General features: G+C 44.9%; 1 long non-coding RNA gene across 1 annotated transcript; it reads left to right on the plus strand.

Moving 5' to 3' along the window:
- The first annotated feature begins 344 nt into the window (after nt 1-344).
- Nucleotides 345-7,337, plus strand: LOC310791324. The gene is made up of 3 exons (XR_014553428.1): nt 345-778; nt 1,054-1,134; nt 7,049-7,337. It is a non-coding gene; the product is annotated as an uncharacterized lncRNA (long non-coding RNA).
- The last annotated feature ends 561 nt before the right edge of the window (nt 7,338-7,898 follow it).

Below are 7,898 nucleotides of genomic sequence, written 5' to 3' on the forward strand. Positions count from 1 at the left end.
TGACGACTCAACTCGTCATTGGCAGTGAACGTGTTAAGACATGGGGTTATGCCATCTTTATTTATGCAGGCAGCCTCCATGAGATTTCAAATGTTTCTTCAGAGAGACCTAGGTCAAGTAGGCAGCATCATGGCAACCATAGATAAAAGTTCAACATGTAAACAACATTGTACATAATGTAAAGCTCTGGTGCTGTTCAGCAAATTAGATTTCGATTATTTTAACACCACAGTTATACCTTTCTAAGGTTTGTCATACTGGATTAAGAAAAGGTAGGCTGAAACCAAATGTGTTCGCCGCCATACTGTAGGTGTCATTTACACTGGGGACGCTGGGGACATGCCCCCAGTACTTTTTACAAATGGCCGATTGTGTCCCCATCACTTTCTAAAAGCATCATTTGGTAAAAATGTTCTGAAAAATAGCTTTCTCTTTGGACAATAAGAAAACATACAACGCAATGTAAATATAGAAGAAAACACAAAAACACAAAAAAAGTAACGTTATTCCTTGAGTTATTTGTACTTTGTACTATGTTTGTTACTTTAGATAGTGTGATTGCTGGGCTGACTGACATGCACTGCTGCTTTCTACAGTAGATGTGATATTGGCATTGTTGGGTTAACATGGTGTTGCAGCTGTGGTTGTAATGCATGGTTTTACTGGCTCACTGCTGTCACGTGTTACTAATGTAAAGAGGAAGGAAGCTAGCTGCTCTTTACCTCCACAGTCTCCAGTCTGTCTGTGCCAACCACACAAGACGTCATCCTCCTCCACTGTAAGTCTTATTAGAGTACTTGTCTTTTAATGTTTCGTTTTATGGCTTATTGCTCAAAATGTAACAGCCATTTGAAACGTTATCATGCAGGACTTATTTTGGAGAACCGTCCAACTGTGTTAATACTTTGTTCAATGACGAGGGTAATGATAGAGTCAGTACACTGCACATTGTCAGATAAAATTAGTAGTTGTGTTTTTGATGTGATAACTGATCTATTTCTCATGTTGTGTCCATCATGACGTCCCTGCTGACATGTTTGAACGTCTCTGCAGCCTGGACAAAGAGGAGAGGAGCAGTTATGACTTTTACAACAGCAGCAACTGGATTCATCGTCTTCCTTCTGTCTGTGCCAGGTATTGTACATTTACATTGTGTAGGCATTTTGCTGGCATACTAAGAACAAGGTAGGGTAGAATAACGGTGCAGTGGCTCAGTGGTTAGCACTGCTGCCTCACAGCAAGAAGGACCCGGGTTCAAACCCCAGTCCGTTGCAGATCCTTTCTGTGTGGAGTTGGCATGTTCTCTCCGTGTTTGTGTGGGTTTCTTCTGGGTCCTCTGGTTTCTTCCCACCATCAAAGTTGAGTTTGGGGTTATGTTGGTCTATGTTAGGGTTAATACTCCTGCCAGTGCCCCTGAGCAAGGCACTGGCAAAAGAACTGGGGCTCCACGGGCGCTGCACTGCGGCTGCCAACTGCTCCTAGTTCTAGGAAGGTTCCTGTAGTAGAGGATATGGGTCAAATGCAGAGGATGAATTTCCCCACAGAGACAATACAGGATAAGTATCTAAGGTTAAATTCCTAGCTGCCTAAGTAGGTGCACTAGTTACTATTCAAAGCATCAACACTGTGGAGTGCAAAGGTCAAAGCCTAACTGCCCTGACATCATGTTGTGCACATTATAAAGACAGTTTGGGAAATGCTATTTCACGACAAGTGCATTTGGTGGTTAAAAACATGCAAAATGGGCATTTATTCATCTGAAGCCAGAGATGGGAAGTAACAAAGTATTTGTACTTAAGTACTGTAATGAAGTAATATTTTCCGGTATTTGTAGCCTACTTTATTTTTCTGACAACTTTTTGCTTTTACTCCCTACATTTTAACACAAACATTTGTATTTTCTACTCCTTACATTTTCACAACAGGGTAGTTACTTTAATTTTAATGCACGGCAGACAAAAATAAATGTATCTCTCGTCTCGCGCTGTCCCAAGCTTTCACGCTACTACCACTCCCTCTCTTCATGCATAGTCTAGCTTGCTTGACTTCCTCTCTCTCTCTCCCTCTCTCTCTCTCTCTCTCTCTCTCTCTCTCTCTCTCTCTCTCTCTCTCTCTCTCTCTCTCTCTCTCTCTCTCTCTCGTCACATCACACCAACAATGTAGCCTAATGAGGGAGGAGTTACCTAGATGTCATTTGTCACTTTTTTGTGGAAAAACCACACAAATTATTAATCAAAGTCTTAATACATCTTAAAACATGTTTGGAGATGATCTTTTAAGTTTAGATTAATAGTCTTCAAACTATATTAATATGACGTGAGGTTCAGTTAGCTTTGCACAAAAACAGCCGGTAAAAATACTTTTTTGTTTTATACTTTGTACATGTCAGAGCCTGTACTTTTTTTTACTTTTACTTGAGTAAACAAGTTGAAACAATACTTCTACTTTTAGCAGAATTTTTACACTAGTAACTGTAAAGAATGTGTGTAGCCTCAGGGCCACAGCCACCCCACCTCTACCCCCCCCCCCCCCCCCAACTGCGGCAATTATTTTCTTTCCGCCGCGGTTGTTCAACCTATGGTCCGCGGCCCACGACGAGTAAAACCAGGACTGTATTCGGATTGGAGTTGATATATCACAGGGCCGTAGCCGTGCCCCCCCACAGGGGCTTAGCCATCCCCCCCAGGTGGCGGCACAGCCTGCCCCTACCCACCCTGTGAGCCCCATGCCGGCCCCACCCAGGCCGCCCCCCTCACCACCCAGCCTGCCACTACCCGCCCTGTGAGCCCCATGGCTGGCCTCAGACACCCAGGACACCACCCTCACAACCCAGCCTGCCACTACCCACCCTGTGAGCCCCATGGCTGGCCTCAGACACCCAGGACACAACCCTCACAACCCAGCCTGCCACTACCCACCCTGTGAGCCACATGGCTGGCCTCAGACACCCAGGACACCCCGCTCACAACCCAGCCTGCCACTACCTGGCCTGTAAGCCCTATGGCCGGCCTCAGACACCCAGGACACCACCCTCACTACCCAGCCTGCCACTACCCACCCTGTGAGCCCCATGGCTGGCCTCAGACACCCAGGACACCACCCTCACTACCCAGCCTGCCACTACCCGCCCTGTGAGCCCCATGGCTGGCCTCAGACACCCAGGACACCACCCTCACAACCCAGCCTGCCACTACCCACCCATGTGAGCCCCATGGCTGGCCTCAGACACCCAGGACACCACCCTCACAACCCAGCCTGCCACTACCCACCATGTGAGCCCCATGGCTGGCCTCAGACACCCAGGACACCACCCTCACAACCCAGCCTGCCACTACCCGCCCTGTGAGCCCCATGGCTGGCCTCAGACACCCAGGACACCACCCTCACCACCCAGCCTGCCACTACCTGCCCTGTAAGCCCCATGGCCGGCCTCAGACACCCAGGACACCACCCTCACAACCCAGCCTGCCACTACCCGCCCTGTGAGCCCCATGGCTGGCCTCAGACATCCAGGACACCACCCTCACCATCCAGCCTGCCACTACCTGCCCTGTAAGCCCCATGGCCGGCCTCAGACACCCAGGACACCACCCTCATGACTCAGCCGACACTTAAGCACCCCTGCCACACCAGAACCTTGTGACCCTGGTAATCCAAATTAAAGTGTGTGTGTGTGTGTGTGTGTGTGTGTGTGTGTGTGTGTGTGTGTGTGTGTGTGTGTGTGTGTGTGTGTGTGTGTGTATATATATATATATATATATATATATGGTAACCCTTTATTTTACAGGTACCCTAGTTACATTAACTATTTGTAATTACACATGAACACCAAATGTAATTACACAGTAATTACCAATAGTTATAAATGACGTTCATATGTAGTATGGTCCCAGTGGATCAATTCCTTGGAATCGTTAGCCAAAGTCCTTAACAATTCCACTATCGATTCCATGCGTGATGACGTCACACGCTGCGACACGCACGCAGCCTTGTTTTGTTTAGACCTGACGCAGCCACCATGGCGTCTAGGCAGAAGCAGAAGCGAAAAGATTACCACAGTGCCACTTGCAATGCTTGTAAAACCTCTATTTCGTCAAAGGGGGGAAATACTAGCAATATGCAGAAACATTTGTCCACACAGCATGCAATAATTTTGCAGGAATGTCACGTTTTTGATGTGCTACGGAATGACGATAACGTGGCTAACAGCAGCGCGGCTGACAGCAGCCCAGCTAACGTTAGCGCATCTGTTCATATGGAAGGTTAATATGGAAGGTAAACTCCTCCAGACTCTGTCTATTGTGTGTTTAGTGTTCGTGCCATTTGTTTCATTCATGTGTTTCATTGTGTAAACCAGATTTCACTAATACTCCATTTCCATCCATTTAATTTAGAGGATGATAACGTTCAGAGACTGGTTCAGAGACTGGTAGTCGCTCTGGGTCAGAGGCTGCAGCGAGTACTTCTTGTGCTGCGCACCTCTAGCCCCTCCAAAAATGGCGATGCAGAAGGCCGGATGGCCTTCAACCTAAAATGGCGAATTTCTCACCCTGACCACAAGCATATCTCAAAGGGCTTTACACAGCATCATATACAGTACATGTCACACCCACAACTTGTTTAAGGCAACTAGCTACTAACCACTGAGCCACTGTGCTGCCTGAGATCATTTCAAAATGGCTGCATGTCCACGTTGAGGACATTATTAATCATTCACAAGCTCTAATATAGGGAAGCCAGGGAGCAGCAGTGTTATTACTTTGACATACAATCACTACTTTCTTAAGAGTGCCACACTTTGTATTAGATACTTAGAATAGTAGTAATTAGAATATTGTAAAAGACTATTCATGGCAGATATGTTCTCATTTCTCATGGAAGATTTTTCATTTGCCAAATTTCACTCTATAACATATACATCTTAACCAAACTCTACCAGTCCACCATGAGTGTTTGCCTTTGCATTCATGGCTATACTAATGTCACAGTCAGCAGCTAAGCAGCCCGGCCACAGTGTCACTGTCAGCACAGTGTGTGAACAACCCAAGCAGAGTACAGAGTATACCCTATTTCATGCATCTCTCTCTTCTCATGATTTAGGACAGTTCTAGCTTTGATCCTGTTCAGTCAAACTGGTTCAATGCAATCCTGTTCCTGCTGGTCTGATGCTACATCGTGTACCACATCCCGCCTCAATCCAACTAACAACTGCCTACGTTCATGTTCCAATGTCACTTCATAATATACATGACTGAAAATACAGTCTGTCTGTAGACTGCCCTACTTCAGCCTGGCTTAACCCAGAGCTGACATGATAAACATCAGAGATGTTGCATGTATAGCGCTTTGCAACATACAAGTTACAAAGTGACCAACAAACAGGAAGTAAAAAGAACGGGGAACAAAACAGGTCCCAGGTTTTTACTTCTTGACCTACAGTGATAAATAAAATACTGTTTAATGTATTATAGATATTCTAATTTTTGGAGCTGCACCTGTATACAGTCTGTCTGTAGACTGCCCTACTTCAGCCTGGCTTAACCCAGAGCTGACATGATAAACATCCGAGATGTTGCATGTATAGTGCTTTGCAACATACAAGTTACAAAATGCCCAACAAACAGGAAGTAAAAAGAACAGGGAACAAAACAGGTCCCAGGTTTTTACATCTTGACCTACAGTGATACAACTGCTGCTTTATGGATCCACCCCTGAGAGAAATTGTTTAATGTATTTTTCCTGACACGCACGCACGCACGCACGCACACACACACACACACACACACACACACACACACACACACACACACACACACCTACACGCACCTACACACACACACACACACACACACACACACACACACACACACACACACACACACACACACACACACACACACACACACACATAGGATGGAGGATACACTCCAGGCGTAGTTGATGACACAAGTGTACTCTGCGAGTGTTCCGTTCCCGAGTGTGTAAGAAATGTTGTAATGTCAAAGTTGACCAGCAGGGGAGAGGGGAGGGGGGCAATCGTACTTGCGCACTGAAAGGAACGGAACAAAAGCAATCCTGATGTGAAAATGCACCCATAGATTCTATTATGTAGCATGCAGAGTGCAGCTATTCAACATCATATTTGAGTCTGAGGAGAGTTTTGGCTGACAGCTTCAACCCCAGAAACGTCCAATGAGACCAACAGCAGAAAGCAATTAACTCTGTTTGGTCAAAGCTATTTTTTCCTATTTTTGGTCCATCGATTTGGTCTCCTTGTGTAATAATGCGTGTATAACCTCAACCCTGTAATGCACAATCAAGTGACATACATTTGATTTTTTCCAGGACAACCTGGATTATTTAATTTTAATTTAAAATAATTAATCTTTATTTATACAGGGGAGCCTCACTGAGAGCAATGCTCTCTTTTTCAAGAGTGCCCTGTTCACATCACATACATCATTTACATCATAATACATTTACTAGGTTACATTACTACACAACTCTTCATTAGACTGTGGGAGGAAACCCACACAAACACGTGGAGAACATGCAAATCTGACATCGCCGACCCCTGAAATAATGAATATTCTGTCATCATCTTGCCCTCATGACAAACGAAACACAGGTGAAATATATTGGTCCATAATAACACAAAACAAGGTTGTCAGCACAACTTCAACGCAGCCTTCTCCAAAACAACTGAAGTAAAACGGGATTAGATTTCCAAAATGACCAAAAAAAGAAAGAAAATTACTCGCAGCAGATTTGAGTCTTCTGAAGCTAAACAATCACTCTGTGAATTCAAAAGATCTGTATTTACTATATTGACATTATTTCTCTACTGTCATTGTTAAACGAGAGTGCAGAACGCTCCAGTAGTGTAAACTATTCTGTTAACATTGGGGCTGAAATTATGCAAATGGCCAAAGTGTTTTTAAGAAATGTAGTCCAGCAGCCTCTACAGCAGCTCCATACTAACATGACAGTCTGTCCTCTGATGTGTTTATGAATGTGATTGTGATTTATGATGTGCTCTGTGTTACAGTGGTGCAGGGTCAGTATGTCTGGGGAGTGACCTACCCTGCTACTGAGATCTGTGCTTTAAAAGGATCAGCAGTGGACATAAGCTGCACCTACAGACACCCATATGGCCGTACAGTTGAAAAAACATTCTGGCATACTAACCCAAATGGTGTGGATCTGAACACTGCAGAATCACAGTATGCAGGTCGTGTGAAGTATCATGCTGATCAGAAGAAACACAGGCTGAGAATCACAGACCTGAGAGAGACTGACTCAGCTGAGTACAAGTTCAGGTTCACAACAAAGAAAGATGGCTATACTGGCTCACCTGGAGTCACTCTGACTGTCACAGGTAACACTTTGATCAGTTCCAAATAGTTCTTCATCATGGAAATGCTGATGTTGTGATTGTGTCTGTGTGTGTGCGTGCACGCATATGTGTGTGTGTGTGTGTGTGTGTGTGTGTGTGTGTGTGTGTGTGTTTGTTTGTTTGCGTGTGCCACCGTGTTGGTGTCATTCCTGGATCAACATTTTTTCCTAGTACGGGCCGGGAAAACCTCGCCCCCGAACTCATTTGATTGGTCGACATAATTGCTTCTTCCTGAAAATATATATAGGTCCAACCGGTCGAACCACACACATTTTGATAAAACATTAGGGTTAGACAGGTTTAGGCAAGTACAACAATGTGGTTAGGGTTAGGGTTTGGGTCTGGTCGTCGTTGGATAATAAAACCCTAACCCTAATCTTAACCACATCTTTTTTACTTGTTGAACATTTTCAGGAAGAAGCAATTGCAGCGACCAATCAAATTAGTTTGGGGCGGGGTTTTCCAGGCCCGTTCTAGGCAAAAATGTTAGTCCAGGAATTAC

This window comes from Poromitra crassiceps, assembly GCF_964638095.1.
Source record: "Poromitra crassiceps genome assembly, chromosome: 16".
In the NCBI taxonomy this organism is placed as follows: Eukaryota; Metazoa; Chordata; class Actinopteri; order Beryciformes; family Melamphaidae; genus Poromitra; species Poromitra crassiceps.